We start from the raw sequence: 14,437 nt of genomic DNA, 5'->3' as shown, positions 1-14,437 counted from the left end.
TTTTGCTTTTTGGAGGGCAATTGGGGTTAAGTAACTTGCCCAAGGTCACACAGCTAGGTTTTGTGTGTGTGTGTTAAGTGTCTGAGTCCAGATCCAAACTCAGGTCCTCCTGGCTCCAGGGCTGGCTCTACTCACTGTGCCACCTAGTCACCCCCCCCTTCCTTCTTTTCTTTCTTTCTTTCTTCCTTCCTCCCTCCCTCCCTTCCTCTCTTTCTTTCTTTCTTTCTTTCTTTCTTTCTTTCTTTCTTTCTTTCTTTCTTTCTTTCTTTCTTTCTTTCTTTCTTTCCTTCCTTCCTTCCTTCCTTTCTTCCTTCCTCTATTTCTCCCTCCATCCCTTTCTCCTTCTTTCTTCTTCCCTCCCTCTCTTCCTCCACTCACACAGACAGACCCATCACCTCTCAAGTGGACCACTCCAACAGTCTTCTAGTTGGTTCCCCTGCCTCTAATCTCTCTCTTCCTTCTCATATCCATTCTCTTCCCAGCTGCCAGTCATTTTCCTATGTGCCACTCCCCTACTCAATAAACTCCAGTGGTTCTGTAGATGGCCTCTGGCATCAAATACAAACTCCATTATTTGCCATTTAAATCCCTTCACAACCTGGCTCCAAAGTTTGACATCATTGTTGTGTACCTACTATGGTCTGGCCAAACTGGCCTTCTGGTGGTTTCACATACATAATTGGTCTCCCAGCCCCATGCCTTTGCACAGGCTGTCCCCCATGCCTGGAATGCCTTCCTTCTTCGTCTCTGCCTCTTAATATCCTGAGCTTCTTAGAAAGCTCAGTTTAGGGTCTACTTCCTACATGAAGCCTTTTCTGACTCCCACCTTTTCCAGCTGCTTCCCCCCAATTACTTCATTTTTCCTTCTTGATATTTTGTGTTTGCTTATACGTCTGCCGGGTGATTTCCCTTGTTGAAATGGGCAGGGACTGTTGCTCCTTTTCTGTTTGCATCCCCAGGACTGAGCACAGTGAGTGGAACATAGTAGGCACTTAATGAACGCTTGCTGAATGATTGACTGATCAGTTTGAGAGGAGATGGCAGGTGTGCTCTGTCTTAGGCCCTGACTCCGTCCTCAGAACAGAGGGGAATGAGCCTGTGGGAGTCCCTGCTCCGTGAGTCAGGCAGGGCATGCAGGGGCAGCCAGAACTGCTCATTACCTCCCTTGCCAGCACCTGCAGGCATCATTAGTCCCATGGAAAGATGCCCAACAAATGCCAACAACAGCCCCACCAGCCTGCCCGTTCTGAGATAAGCCAAGGCCCCAGAGCTCAGCATCTAACCATCTCAGCCACCCCCAGCAGCTCCCAGCCCCACTGGTGAATGGAAGAGGAGCCCACTGAGTCTGGGGGAACTCTCTCTGGTCTCCCCATCTGCCTCCAAGAATCTGGCCTGAGAGAAAACAGGCGTCCCCTTCTGGGCAGCACTCTGCTGTTGGCAGTGGGATGGGAACTTTCCCTGTCCTCAGGGAATGCACCTCTGTGGGCACCTGCCCTGGCCCAAGGGTCCCTGAGGTTTGGATGTGGAGAGACTGACAGAGTTCTGGGGGTGCCAGCCAGGGGTACCAGCTTTAGCAGCCCATCAGGCAGATGCCCCAGCCCAGGGCTGAGTCCAGGGACAGCCTGGGAGGGGCGCTCCCACATGGAGTATCCTGTCCAGTTTCAGTAGAGGCCATGTGTGCTCCTGCCCTGGGACGTTTTTCTTCCCTTCAAAGCATGGGAGCCCCAAATGGTGGCATGAATGGGGCATCCCTAGCTGAGCAGAGCTGGTCTGAGGTTGTATTCATATTCCTTCTTCCTCAATGCCTTTCAATATATCTATCTTGAAGACCTCTGTGTGCCTAGACCAGGACTTTGTCAACCTGGAGAAGGAAAGGGAACAGGAAGCCAGTCTGGGCCCTGCCCTCAGGGGGTTAATCTAGGGGAGCCAGAGGAGGAGGAGATTAGGGTTTTGCCCTTGGGGATCATAGAACCAAGCTGGAGATACCTCAGAGGCTAATCACCCCATTTTACAGATAAGGAAAATGAGGCCTAGAGAGATCAAGGGACTGACATAAGGTCACTGGGATGGTAAACTGGGATTTGAACCTTGGGTCCCTGATTCCAAACCCCATACTCCTTCCAATGTATTCGTCTTGGCATAACCAGGCCTTACACTGGGGGAGACCAGGCTCTCATTCCAGACAGTGTTCATTCAGAGTCCTAAGAAAGCCTGAGGTGATCAGGCCACGACTGTCCTTCAAGATCCCCCTCACAGCCACCTCCTCCAGGTAGCCTTGTCCTGACCACACAGACCAGCTCTGTAAGCACCTCTCCTTCTAAGTGCTTCTAGCCTTTTGAGTCTGAATTAAGGGCTCAGTTTCTAATGGCCTGGTTTGGGTCTCCCATGGCTTTTTATGTGACAACGGCTGGCACTTATACAGCGCCTCTTTCACTTAGATCTTGTTATAATGGATATTCATCCATTTTCTCTTCTCTTCCTCACAACTACCTGAGAGATGAAGAGAGTAGGTACAATTATTGTGCCCATTTTACAGAGGAAAAAACTGAGGCTCAGAGAGATTAAAAGGCTTGCTGAGGGTTACACAGAACCAGACACCAAACACAGATCTGGTTTCAAGGTTCATGATCTTTTCCCATTACCATACTGCCCCCTCTTTGTCAGCCCCAGGGTCCAGATAGCTTCCTTTTTCATTCTTTTTAGGAAATGGGGCCAAGAACTAGGGTGACCTGCGAGACATTTACGGATCACAGGATTTGGAGCTGGAATCGAACCTTAGCAACCTTCTCATCCAATGCCCACATTTTACGATGAGGAAACAGAGACTAAAACGATGCTTAGCAAGCCATGGCCCCAAGCCTGACAGTCTCATTGCCCCTGCCTGGCTAATTTCAAAGAAGGCATCCTGGCCAGTGCTCCCCAACCCCTTCCGCCCCCTCAGCCTCACATCTCTGCAGCCAGTCTGTTCTGCAGGGCCAAGAAAACCCCAGATGGGTCACCAAGAGTAGGACACGGCTGGAAATGACTGGACAAAAGCCCCCAGACTCATTGTGTTCCTCTTCTCTTCACCCAAATACCCCTCCAGCTCACCCGGGCTGCACCAGTCCAGCCACCTCCAGGCTGGGATCTTGCTTTCTGAGTTTATGGGTTCTAGAGATGTTCTGTCATAAGAGACAGTCTCTTATAATGGGAGATAACACTGGACTGGAAGTTAGGGGTCCTGGGCTCAGAGCTGTACTGAACCCAGAAAGCTGGTGGTTAAATTTTCAGTCTGAGCATTGGCACCTTGGAAAATCATCAAAGGCTATAAATCAGGGCTTGATTTGTTGTTTTGTTGATTATCTAGATTTAAGAAGGTGATAAAGAAAATGTTAGTGCAGATTAAACTACAAAGGGACCCGGTTACTTTTTTTTTTTTTTGGAAGCCAGTTGTTAAACATTTACCAGCACACCTTGCCTGGGTCTGAGCCCCAACTCTGCCATCGACTCATAGTATAGCCATGGGCAAGCCTGGCACTGGTAGAGACTACCCGTCCTCCTCATGTAGGGCCTGTAGGAAGGAAGCTAACTTGCCCAAAGTCACACATAGCAGGGTTTCAGTCCTTGGTCCTTGGATTCCAAATCAATCGCTCCTCCAGATCTACCAGAATGCCCCCCTTACACTATCTACACTGCTCTGGACGGGTCCTAAGTGGAACCAGAGGGTAAAAAGATTTCAAGCCAGAAGGACCCAAGGAATGATCAGAGGCCACATGTGGCCCTCTAGGTCCTGGGGTGTGGCCTTTTGACTGAGCCCAAGTTTTACAGAACAAATCCTTTTATGAAGGGGATTTGTTCTGTGAAGTTTGGATTCAGTCAAAGGGCCGTCCTTGAGGACCTAGAGGACCAAGGTGGCTTCCCGGCCACAAGATCCTCCCAATACAACCCCTTCCTTTGAGGGATAAAGACAAAGTAGCTCCAGAAGGAATGACTTCTCTAGAGCACCTCCTCCCTGCAGGGCCTCAGTTCTGCTGCCCAAAAAAAGAAATCCTCTGAGGTCCCCTCCAGTCCTATGGGCAGAGTCCTGGCTCTGCCATTGACTCTGGCCCTTTGGAAACCATCATCTTTTCCTTTCCTCAAGCCTGGGGTATCTGGGGGCAGGAGGAGTTAACGTCTTGTTAATGGATGAATCGAGAAGCTTCAGCCCCCAGGGACCAAGTCCCTCACCCAGAGACACAAGGTCCCCTTGGCATTCCCATTTTATAGGTAGATAAAGAAAGGCTTGAAGAAATCAAGTTGTTTGTGGGGGGGGGGGAGCAGGAGGCCTGAGAGAGACAAGAAAGAGGTTAGAACTGTCGATTTCCATTATTAATAAAAGGTAATGAGGCACAGCAGAAAGACCAGCCAGCTTTGAGGTCCAGACAACCTGGGTTCCAGATGTTTGCAGGCTGTGTGACCCTGGACAAGTCATTTAATAACCTCCCTAGGTCCCCCAGACAACTCTCTAAGACTTTTAAGTTGTGAGGGGGTGCTGACCTGAATTGGTGGAGGGAGTTTTCCCACCAGGAGCTCCCTTATAGTGATGGAATCACAGGTCCAAGTCCAAAAATAATAAAAGCAATAGACACAGACAAGAGGAGAAGTCACAGAGGGGCCGTGGTCTGCCCTGATGGAGGGAATAAGGGGAGTGGCCAAGAAGTGGATTTGGGCTCCATGTAAGGAAAAACCTCCTAAGCGTCCGAGCTGTCCCAAAGTGGAATGAGCCGCCTGCCTCCGGCCTCCTCCATCGGAGGTTGGACAAGCCCTTGTCAGAGCAATAGCAGAAGGGCCCAAGTGGCCCCCACAGGCCTCAGGGGGCCTTCCAGACCCGAGAGTTCAAGAGTCTGCCCTTCCATGTTCCTGAATTCCTCAGTGATTCCTCAATGATCGGGGACACCAACCAACATTTCTATGGGGCTGTCTGGTTTACAGAGATCTTATCTGAGCCTCATAAAAAGCTTCAGAGGCAGGTATTGCCAGAAAGATTATGCTGATCTGACTGAGAAGAAAAAGCATCAGACAGGTACAGTGATTTTCCCAAGGTCACACAGGACCAGTCAGGCCTTGAACTCAGGTCTTCTAACACCGCTCTTACCACTAGACTACCTAGCTTCACTAATGGGGGGCCTACTCCCCTTGAGCATCGTGCCAATGAGGAGCCACTCCTTTACAGCAAAAACAGCCTCACCAACAAGAAAAATTTCTTAGGGGCAAAAATGCCATTCTGCTCCCCATCCTTCCTTTCACCCTTTTCTCCCTCCTTTTCTCCTAGAGACTCAGAGTCCTCTGCCTTTGCAGTCCTTCCCCAAAGGAGAGCCCCCTTTCCTCAGCCCTCTAAGGGGACTAGCTTGGACAGGGAGCTCTGAGCCAGCTAGGGGAGGGTGGCAGGGAACAGAGAAAGGAAAAGGGTAACCCAACAGGAACAGCAAGGAACATGCAAGTATTCAGGGGAGAAAACCAAGAACATCTGGATGGCCAGCTGTTTCCTATGCTCTGTCTGTTGGGGCTGGGCACATGGGGGCCGCTCTGCATGGGGGAAGGGGGGTCTGGCCAGACGGCAGAGTCCTGGCTTACCTCAGATGAGGCTGGGGATAAAACCTGAGAGTCTGTATGGACTGGGGTGGGGGTGTGACACGGGGTCATGGGCAGTGAGAAAAGTGGAGAGGGGGAACCACATAACCAGAGAATACAGAACTTCAATGGACTTTAGAAGTCATCTCTTCTAAATTCCTCATTGTACACATTAGGAAACTGAGGACCCTGGAAAAGTGACTTGCCCGAGGTCACACAATACATTAGTTGCAGAACCCAGGTCAGTACTCTCAGCACCATACTGCCCCCAAAGGCACCAGACCCCATTCCTAGAGAGCCAGAATTTTACCTTCTTTTCCCACCACCCATCACTCCCTCCTGTATTTGGTCACTGAACCCTTTTCTTATTCAGTCCCCTCCTCTATTCAAGAAAATTTAGTGACTCCCAATTGCCCACCTGACCAAGTCCAAACTCAGTCCTGGATTTAAGACCCTTGATAGTTTAACCTCAATCTCCCCTCCCCCTCCCCAGATTTAACCCCTCCTGCCATGTTATATCCTGCCCCATCCCCCTACCTGCAACCAGGCTGGGCTCCTCACTGTCTTGTGTACATTAGACTTGTTCCCACCCATGAACCTTCACTCAGGAGCTGTTTTCTCCTCCTGTGATGCCCTCCCCCTCCCCTGTCAGCTCTCCAACTCTTTCCTATCCTTCTAAGCCCACTCAATCTTAATCAGTAACTTAGACACTTTGGGCTAAGTCCTTTCACTCTGGGAGACATTTCCCCTCGGGTAAGATAAGGTAGTTGAAGCAGATGATCCTTAGAGGGTTTTCCTCTTTGGCCCATCAAGAAGGCCAACATTCTGCAGTAAGCCTTGCCTGATCGTCCCAATCCAGATGAGGCTCAAGCCCCACCTTACCCTGGAAGTTTTCAAAATCCTCTTCCAATCGAGTATACAGACTGTCTGAATCATAAATCTGAGAACTTGCTCAAACTCACCTTTTCTTTTCCTCCATTTTTATTCCCATTTGTTCTTTGTTTCTGAGTGTCTTATGTCACCTTAGGCAGAGCCTGGGTCTATTCCTTCTCTGTGTCCCTTAAACTGGATGCCCCCCGAGGGTAAGGCTAGGAACAACTCGGGGGCAAGGAGGGGAGTTTAGTATAGACTGGTAGGTTATGTCAGTCTCCCTGTGAGCTGGTCACTGGGAGTTATTACAGTGATCGTAGAATTACAGAATCTCAGTCGACCAAGACCTCCAAGGGCATCTATCCCCAAACCGACATGTCATCCAAGGCTCTACTCAAATAGGGCAAGTGACCAGGAGCTCACTCCCCTTAGGGGCTCATTCCACTTTGGCTGTCAGGAGCCAAGGGTGGGATAACTTGGTACTTTTGCTCCCCTCCATTACCTAGCCTTTATCTCACCCCAATGGGGTATTGTGGGGTAGGTAGGGATTATAACAGAGCCAGACACAGAGGGTAATGGTCAAATAGCCAAGTAGGATTGAGAAGGCCATCGAGTCTTAAGATTTAGAGGTGAAGGTACCTTAGAAATCATTTAGTTCTGCTTCTTTATTTAACAGATGAGGAAACCAATACCCAGGAAAGGGAAATGATTTGTCCAAGGTCACACAGTTCTGAAGTAGTATTGGGATGGGAATACAGTTCTTCTGATTGCAAAACCAGTGTTCCAGAATACCAGAGGCCTAGAACTGGAAGCTGGAGTTCCAAGCCAGATTCTTTGTTTTTGTTTGTTTGTTTGGAGTGGGGGAAGGCAAGGCAATTGGGGTTAAGTTACTTGCCCAAGGTCACAAAAACTAGTAAGTATTATGTGTCTGAGGCTGGATTTGAGCTCAGGTCCTCCTGACTCCAAAGCCGGTGCTCTATTCACTGCACCACCTAGCCACCCCCCAAGTTAGATTCTTGTCAAGCTTTGTCAATGACTTGGGTGATTACCTTACTCCTGAGAGTCTAGGTTTCTCCCTCTGTACAATGAGGAAGAGGGAGAGATTCAATAGCTTCTAAGGTCCCTTTGCAGCTCTAGAACCCGAGTAAGCCAAAGTCTTACTTCATGGGAGGGGAACTGAATTTGATGTCAGAGGAAATGTGACTATGTGACCTGAGGCAGGCCTTTTCCCTCTTTCTCAGCCTCAGTTCTCTCCTCTGAAAAATGAATGGGTTGATTGATCTAGGGGGTCTCTAAGAACCACTCCTTCTCTGAGAACTGAGCATCTAAGTCAAAGATTCTGAGCAGTCTCTGCTCAGCCTCAAGTGACACAAATGCAGTGGGGTTGGAGAGGGTGGAAATCTGAGGGGGAGGGAGTAGAAGGAGTTAGATAGAGTGAAGTGGAGTGGAAAAAACCTAGTGGGTCCCTGGCATTGAGTAAGTGTGGAGGGGTGGAGTTAGGCTTGCTCCCCACTTATTTCCTCAGGGCCTCCCCATAAAGTTCCCACCTTGACCACGCTGCCTTGGCCTGGCACCAGCCCAGTGCAGCATCTGGGGCGGGGGAGGGGAGCCGGAGGGAGGTGACAGGATCAGCCTAATTGGGGCTGGCACTGCTGAGCCGCCTGGCGGAGCCCTGCCAGGGCGAGGGTGGGGAGGTAGGATCCCGGGTCTCCCCCCCCCCCCCCCCCCCGGGCTTCAGGGAATCACTCCTCTGGAGGGCAATTAGAAGAAGCTGGTGGGAGGAACATTGGATTTGAAATCAGGACACCTGGGTTCAAATTTAAGCTCTGCTGCTTACTAATGAGTGTGACCTGGGACAAGTCACTTCTCCTTCTGGACCCTGGTCTCTTCATCTATAAACGAAAGAGGCTAAATTAAAGGGTCTTGCAGCTCTAAATCCAATGAGACTTTTCTAGAAGCCTGGGGAGGGGGAAGAGGGAGATTTTAGATTCTTAAGATGCCAGAGGAGGAAGGGACCTTCCCATCCTTTCTGGTTTAATTCCTCCATTTCTCAGACAGAGAAACTGAGGCCCAGAGAGGGAAAGGGACGCCCCTAAACTAATACAAGGAATCAGTGGTGGAGCTGGACCAAGGACCCAGTGCTCCCAGCTCCTAGATCTCTTTCCCTTGGACCACCCTGCCATCTCTCCTTCAGGTTCCATCTACATACACACTCCAGTCAACTTAAAGAACCCACATCTACATGTACTCTGAACCCTTAGCACGTCCCCTTTTCCCCTAAGCCTTAATTCAGGAAATGGTCCAGAGGTCAAGTCTAGAGGCTGAGAATTTGTCCTGAGAGCCTGACTTCTGTTGAGTCCTGAGCCCATGGACAGAAAAACTGATCTACAAGACAGATCAGTAGGAATCACCTGCCAAGGGACCTTCTGCCTATGAGAAGGGCATCTGAGCTCGGAGGGCAGGGAAGACCTGAGTCCCAGTCACAGGCTGCTACTTATAAGCTGTGTGGCCTTAGGTAAGTTATTGCCCCTCTCTGGGCCTTCATCTGTAAAATGAGGGGCTTAGATGAAATGATCTCTAAGGTACCTCTTAGCTCTGGAATTCTGTGTTAGGCATTGTGCTAAGTACAACGGGATACAAAGAAGGAAAGAAAAAAAAAAACTGACCCTGTCCTTAAGGGGTATGGGAATTCTGTGTTCTATGAGCCTTCTAAGCTCTGACATTCCACATCCCCAAATCCCTAACATTCTATGTTCTAAGGTCCCTTTCAGCTATGACATTCCACGTTCTAAGGTCTTTCCAGTTCTGACATTGTATGTTCTATGGACTTCTCAACTCTGGCATTCTGTCACTCTATTAGGGACCCAGAACCCACCTCCTCAAAGGTCCCTATAGTCCCTATCCTTTGACTCCTACAGGCTTCAGACCCCCTTGGTGACCCAGAGTGACCTCATCCCCTCTAGCCCAATGCCACTTCCCCCTGGGAACACCTGGCACTCTGGGATTAGGCCGTATTGCCAGATCTCATGAGCAGTGAGAAGGAGGAAGGTCTCCCCAGAAATTGGCCCTAGGTGACCATCCTAGGCCTGCACCCCACATCATCTCATCTCTCAATCTATCGGATCCCATCCTCATGCCCTGGGGTGGGGACACCTCAACAAACAGCACTCATCTTTGCCCGGCTTGCTTTTTGACTCTGGCCTAGCCCCTTTCCCTCTTCTCTCTGGCCTTCAGGTGCCCAGAAGGGTCAAATGAGGCACCTGAATTCCATGATACATTCTCCAAGGGACAACCTGACTGGGGGGGGGCGGTGCCAGGGTTCTACAGTCTAGGAGAAAAAAGCATCCAGGCCTTTTACTGCAAAGATAACAGTAAGTTTAGGACAGTTTGGTGGGGTGAAAAGAGCGTTTGTCCTAGCCAGGGTTGAAATCCCAGCTTGTCCTTGGTACTCCTTATGCTGCCTCTCTGACATCTCTGGGTCTTTTTCCTCCCAGCAAAACAAGGAGGTCGGACCACACGACTTTTAACCTCCCAATCCCATGGGATCTCCCTGTAAGGGCCACTTCCACCACTCCCAGATCTCCTTTTCTCCTCTCTGCTTTCTCCCATCATCTCATGCCTTCCTGCTCATCCCTGTCCCCTTCCTATATCTGAACCTTCCCATCCTTCAAGGCCCATGTGTTCCAAGAAGCCCTCCCTGATTTCCTCAACACCCACCCACCCACCCACCCACACACACACACACACACACACACACACACGCACGCACGCACGCACGCACACACGCACACGCACATACTTTGAGGTTTGCAGAAGCCCTCTGTCCATTACTGTGGTTCCTCCTCCTCTTCCTCTCCAGCATGACCCCCCCCCACTGTTATTCTAATGCCCGTTCCCAAATGCCTCCCACTAGCCATAGTAACTTGCATTCTATACTTCATGCTCTTTCTCTTGTTAGCTATGTGACCTCAGGTAAGGTCCTTGCCCTCTCTGGGCTCCAGTTTCCCTAAACGACACTAATTCTAGGGCTTATTAAAGTTTACAAAGCACACTTCTTCCAACAACTTTTTGAGGTAGAAAGTATTAATGTCCCCATTTTACAGGGGAGGATTCTGAGACTTTAAACCACAAGTGCATCTACTATGGTGCTTAATAGGCATGGTGCTAGGTGCCAGGGATATAAATACATAAATGAATTAGCCCCTGCCCTCAAGAAGCTTACATGCTATTGGAAAGTCAAGAGACTTACCCAGGGTCTCACAGCAACTAATGGCAGAACTGAGATTTGAACCCAATTGCTCTGAGTTAAAATCCAGGACTCTGTCAACCACACTACCATTTATGCAAGGGTAGGAGTGGGCTATAGTATGAGAGCTCTGGGCCAGGCCCAGTTGTGCTGAGTTCAGCCTAGGATCTAAGGTTATCAGCCTTGTAATAGTAAAAGGCAGGCATGTCTCTATCTACCACTCAGTCCTATCCTTGAGCCTTGGACTCAGAGGAAGGGTACTAGGGTTGGAGTCAGAGGCTTGCATTATAGAGGAAGAGCGTTGGTTTTAGAGTCAAAAGACCTGAGTTCGAATCCTTAGTTCTGTATCTTGCTTTGTGACCTTTTAAACAAGGCTGTTCTCCTTTGGGAGTCATGGTTTTCTCCTCTGGAGGGTTTTTGTTAGGAAGTGGTTGTACATCTTAACAACCAAAGAAGTCAAGCCACAGGAAAGACTCCCAACCAAGCAGCCCAAGAGTGGAATGAGTTACCTCAAGAGCTGATGGGCTGCCCTTTACTGGAGGCCAGAAAAACAATTTGTCAGGTATTGTGTAGAGAGGTGGTAACTACATGGGGGGCGGGGCTCCACTAAAAGCTGAGTTCAAATCCTTCCATAGACTCTGACTGGATGGGGTAAGTTGGGAGAAGGATTTAACCTATCTGACCCTCAGTTTCCTCATCTTCAAAATGGGAATAATATTATCATCTCATTCACAGGCTTGTTGTGACAAAGAGCAGGTAAGATTATATCATATATGTATGTGCATATATACATATGTACACATATATACATACATATAAACAAAATACTTTCTAAAAATTAAAGTGGCATACAGATTAGGCATTTTATCTGGGGGTGAGGGGTGTATGGGTTGGACCAGATGGTCTCTGAGGCCCTTCCAAATCTGAAATGCTGTGATTTTTGTTTAGGAACTTCCCATCATGAAGCAGATCACACACGCTGTCTGGAGCAATGAGGAAGAGAGGGGAAGTCCCACTTATGATAAGGCATAGGGAGGGAGCACAGCATAATGGAAAAGGCCCAGTTTTTAGGGATAGATATTTTGGGTTCAGATCTTACTTTCTTCTGGGATCTTGGTAAGTCTTTTTTTTTTGCTTTTTTTTTGGAGGGCAGTTGGGGTTAAGTGACTTGCCCAAGGTCACATGGCTAGTTTTGATCTTGCTAAGTTTTTAAACTTATCTGTAAAATAAGAGGGTTAGATTAGCTGCTACACTGAAGCCTGTCCCAGCTCAGATACTTTATGTCCTAAGGTCCCTTCCAGAGCTGAAATCTTGTGTCCCAAGGATGTGGGGATCTCAGAGTGAGACAGTCTAGAGGGTTTGAGTCCATCAAGGCCAGGTCTCAACTTCTCATTTTCTCTGTCCTGTTTCTCTAGCCTCAATTCTCGTTATATCCCAGCTGTCCTCACCTTCACAGGGACCTTTAGGATATCACAATGAAGCTCATGGGGCCACTAAGGCCAGGGAAGTGAAGTGATCTCCAACAGGACAGGACTGGGCAGACAGGCCACAGTGGGAAGACCCTCAGGAGTCTCAGCACCTAGTCCCCTTCCTCTCCCCACAACTCTTTGTACCTTCTCTGGCTTGTCACCTCCCTCCACTCTGGGATTCCAAGGCCTTGAACCAGCCTTGTAGACAAATGCTGGCCCAGTTGGTATGAACTGGCCCCTGCATTCTAGGCACAAGGTTAAGTCTTACTTTGAAAACAAACACACTGAGATGGGCCATTATCCCTAACTAGTAGACTCCCTGGCCATACACTTCTTTCAGTCTTCCTGTCTTAAGGTTAAATCCTTATTAGTTGAAAATAGAGCTTTTTAAAGAAAAAATTTAAGCTATAGCCCCCTTCTATATATCTTGCTTCCCCACCAGATACTTTTCTAACTTTGTTTCTTATTAGCTCTATGTCCTTAGAGAAGTCTCTCCCTTCTCTTGGCCTAGGTTTCCCCTGGTTTTTACCTGGGTTTACTGAAACCAGGTATGACAGGTGTGTTGTTTCGGAGGAGTGGGGAAGGGGAAGGGATATTGGTCTAAATGGTCCCTACGAGCCTGTGAAAGGAAGATCTTGGAAACTAGGAAAGATCTCCTGAGCTGCTGTTTTGTTTAAAGCCTCACACTCCTCCACCTGGCTTCCCTAGTTTCTGGAAAGACCAGGTACCGTTCCCTCCCAGGCCCGACAACAGCACCTTCGAACACCCCCACTCCCTCCACCCCAGACCCACCAGAGTTGTCTTCTCCTACTCGCTGGTGCCCCCACGTGGCCTCTGGCTGCAGTGCCCCAGGAGAGGGGGGGAGGGCCTCGCCCTGGGGGGAGGACACCGTGTCCCCGGGTGATCAGGCAAGAAGGCAGGCTGGTGGCTGGGAACAGGCTGCTGACAGATGTTTACTTCACCACAGCTGTATCTGAGAAGGGGAGCAGGCGGCCACCCCTCACTACCTCCAAGGGGCCCCCCGCTGCCCCCGACCAAGCCCCTTCCCACCCGGGGAGGGGGGACAAAGGGACAAGGACTGTGTTTTCTCTGCCCGGCAGGAGGGGGTGGAGTGGGAGTGGGGGTGGCGGCGGTGAGAGTGGGCAAGGTGGTGGTGGAGGGAACCAGGCTGAGACAGGAGGGGAAGTCCCTGGAGCTCAGCGGCATTCACTGCTCAAGAGGGTCAGAAGGGACTGGCCTCCCTAAGCCGGGCTAAAGTGAGGGGCAGAGGAGGACAGCGGACCCCTTACCAGAGCCCTCCCCCACCCGTTAAGGAGCTGAGACCCCAGGAGATCACTGGGGGCCCTTCTCCGCTGGGAGTCCCTACGAACCCTCCAAATTCCCCCATCACACACACAGGCCCCCTCCTTGCTTTCTCAGCCTCTCCACCAGGACCCCTCCCCTCCCACTAATCCAGACCCCTGTAATCCCCCTCTTCCCACACTGACCTTCCAGTCAGTCCTCAATCCATAGGCTATCAATCCCCTTCCCCACATTCCCCCGACCGACCCCCTCCCTCTTGTTGACCCCAACACTCTCCCACTAACCCTCCAGCCAGCCCCCTCAGTTCCCACCTGCAGAAGTCCCTCTGGTCACACACTGACCCATCCCGAACAGACCCCACCCCTCACTCCCACTGTCTCAGAACCCCCATCTCCGGACGAATCCTCCTTCTTGTACTTGACTCCCCTGACCAATCGTCCCCCAGGAGCCGCCCGCTCCCCGGCCGGATCTTCTCCCCCTGTCACTGACGGGTCACTTCCCTGGCACAGCGGCCCAGACCTCAGCCCTCTTCGGGAGGTCTCCTCGTTCCTCAAGGCTTCGGGGAGGGGAAAGGGAAGCAGGACTGGGAGAGAGGGCGCGTCCTTACCTGGCTCCCGGGCCGCGCTGTCCCTCAGAGGCGCCGGCCCCGGCCACCCGAGCCCGGCCGAGCCCCGGGGACCCCTGGGCAGCGCCGTGGCTCCATCCCACCCGGCCTGGCCCGGAGGGGGCGGCCGCGGGGGGGCTGGGCCGGCTGGCCCATGGGGCCAAGGGGCCGCCCCGTCCAGTCCCGGCTCCGGCGCCGGCCTCAGCCCCGAGCCCCGGTCATCCCGGGCCCGGGGGCCAGCTGCGGACACGGCTGGGGCCTCAGACGTCCTAGACGGCGGGCGATGTCCAAGCGCTCTCCTAGCGGGGCAGCTGAAGGCGACGGCTCCCCGACGGCGGATCAGGGGTTCGGGCCGGG

General features: G+C 51.0%; 1 protein-coding gene across 2 annotated transcripts in view; it reads right to left on the bottom strand.

Moving 5' to 3' along the window:
• Positions 1-14,201, bottom strand: part of NRTN (neurturin) — a 38,085-nt gene extending 23,884 nt beyond the window's left edge. The window contains exons 1-2 of one of the 2 annotated variants that reach the window (XM_069083187.1): positions 14,084-14,201; positions 12,967-13,147 (exon numbers count right to left, since the gene is read on the bottom strand). The gene's annotated coding sequence lies outside the window, so the exon portion shown is untranslated. The remainder of the gene's footprint in view (positions 1-12,966; positions 13,148-14,083) is intronic. The other variant, XM_069083186.1, reaches the window with a different exon arrangement.
• Between the last annotated feature and the right edge of the window lie 236 nt (positions 14,202-14,437).

The sequence above is a fragment of the Petaurus breviceps genome, unplaced genomic scaffold (genome assembly GCF_028583685.1).
Source record: "Petaurus breviceps papuanus isolate PSGF00001 unplaced genomic scaffold, PetGlider_PUasm1.0 172, whole genome shotgun sequence".
NCBI classification, from domain to species: Eukaryota; Metazoa; Chordata; class Mammalia; order Diprotodontia; family Petauridae; genus Petaurus; species Petaurus breviceps.
This window is presented reverse-complemented; position numbering and strand designations above follow the sequence as displayed.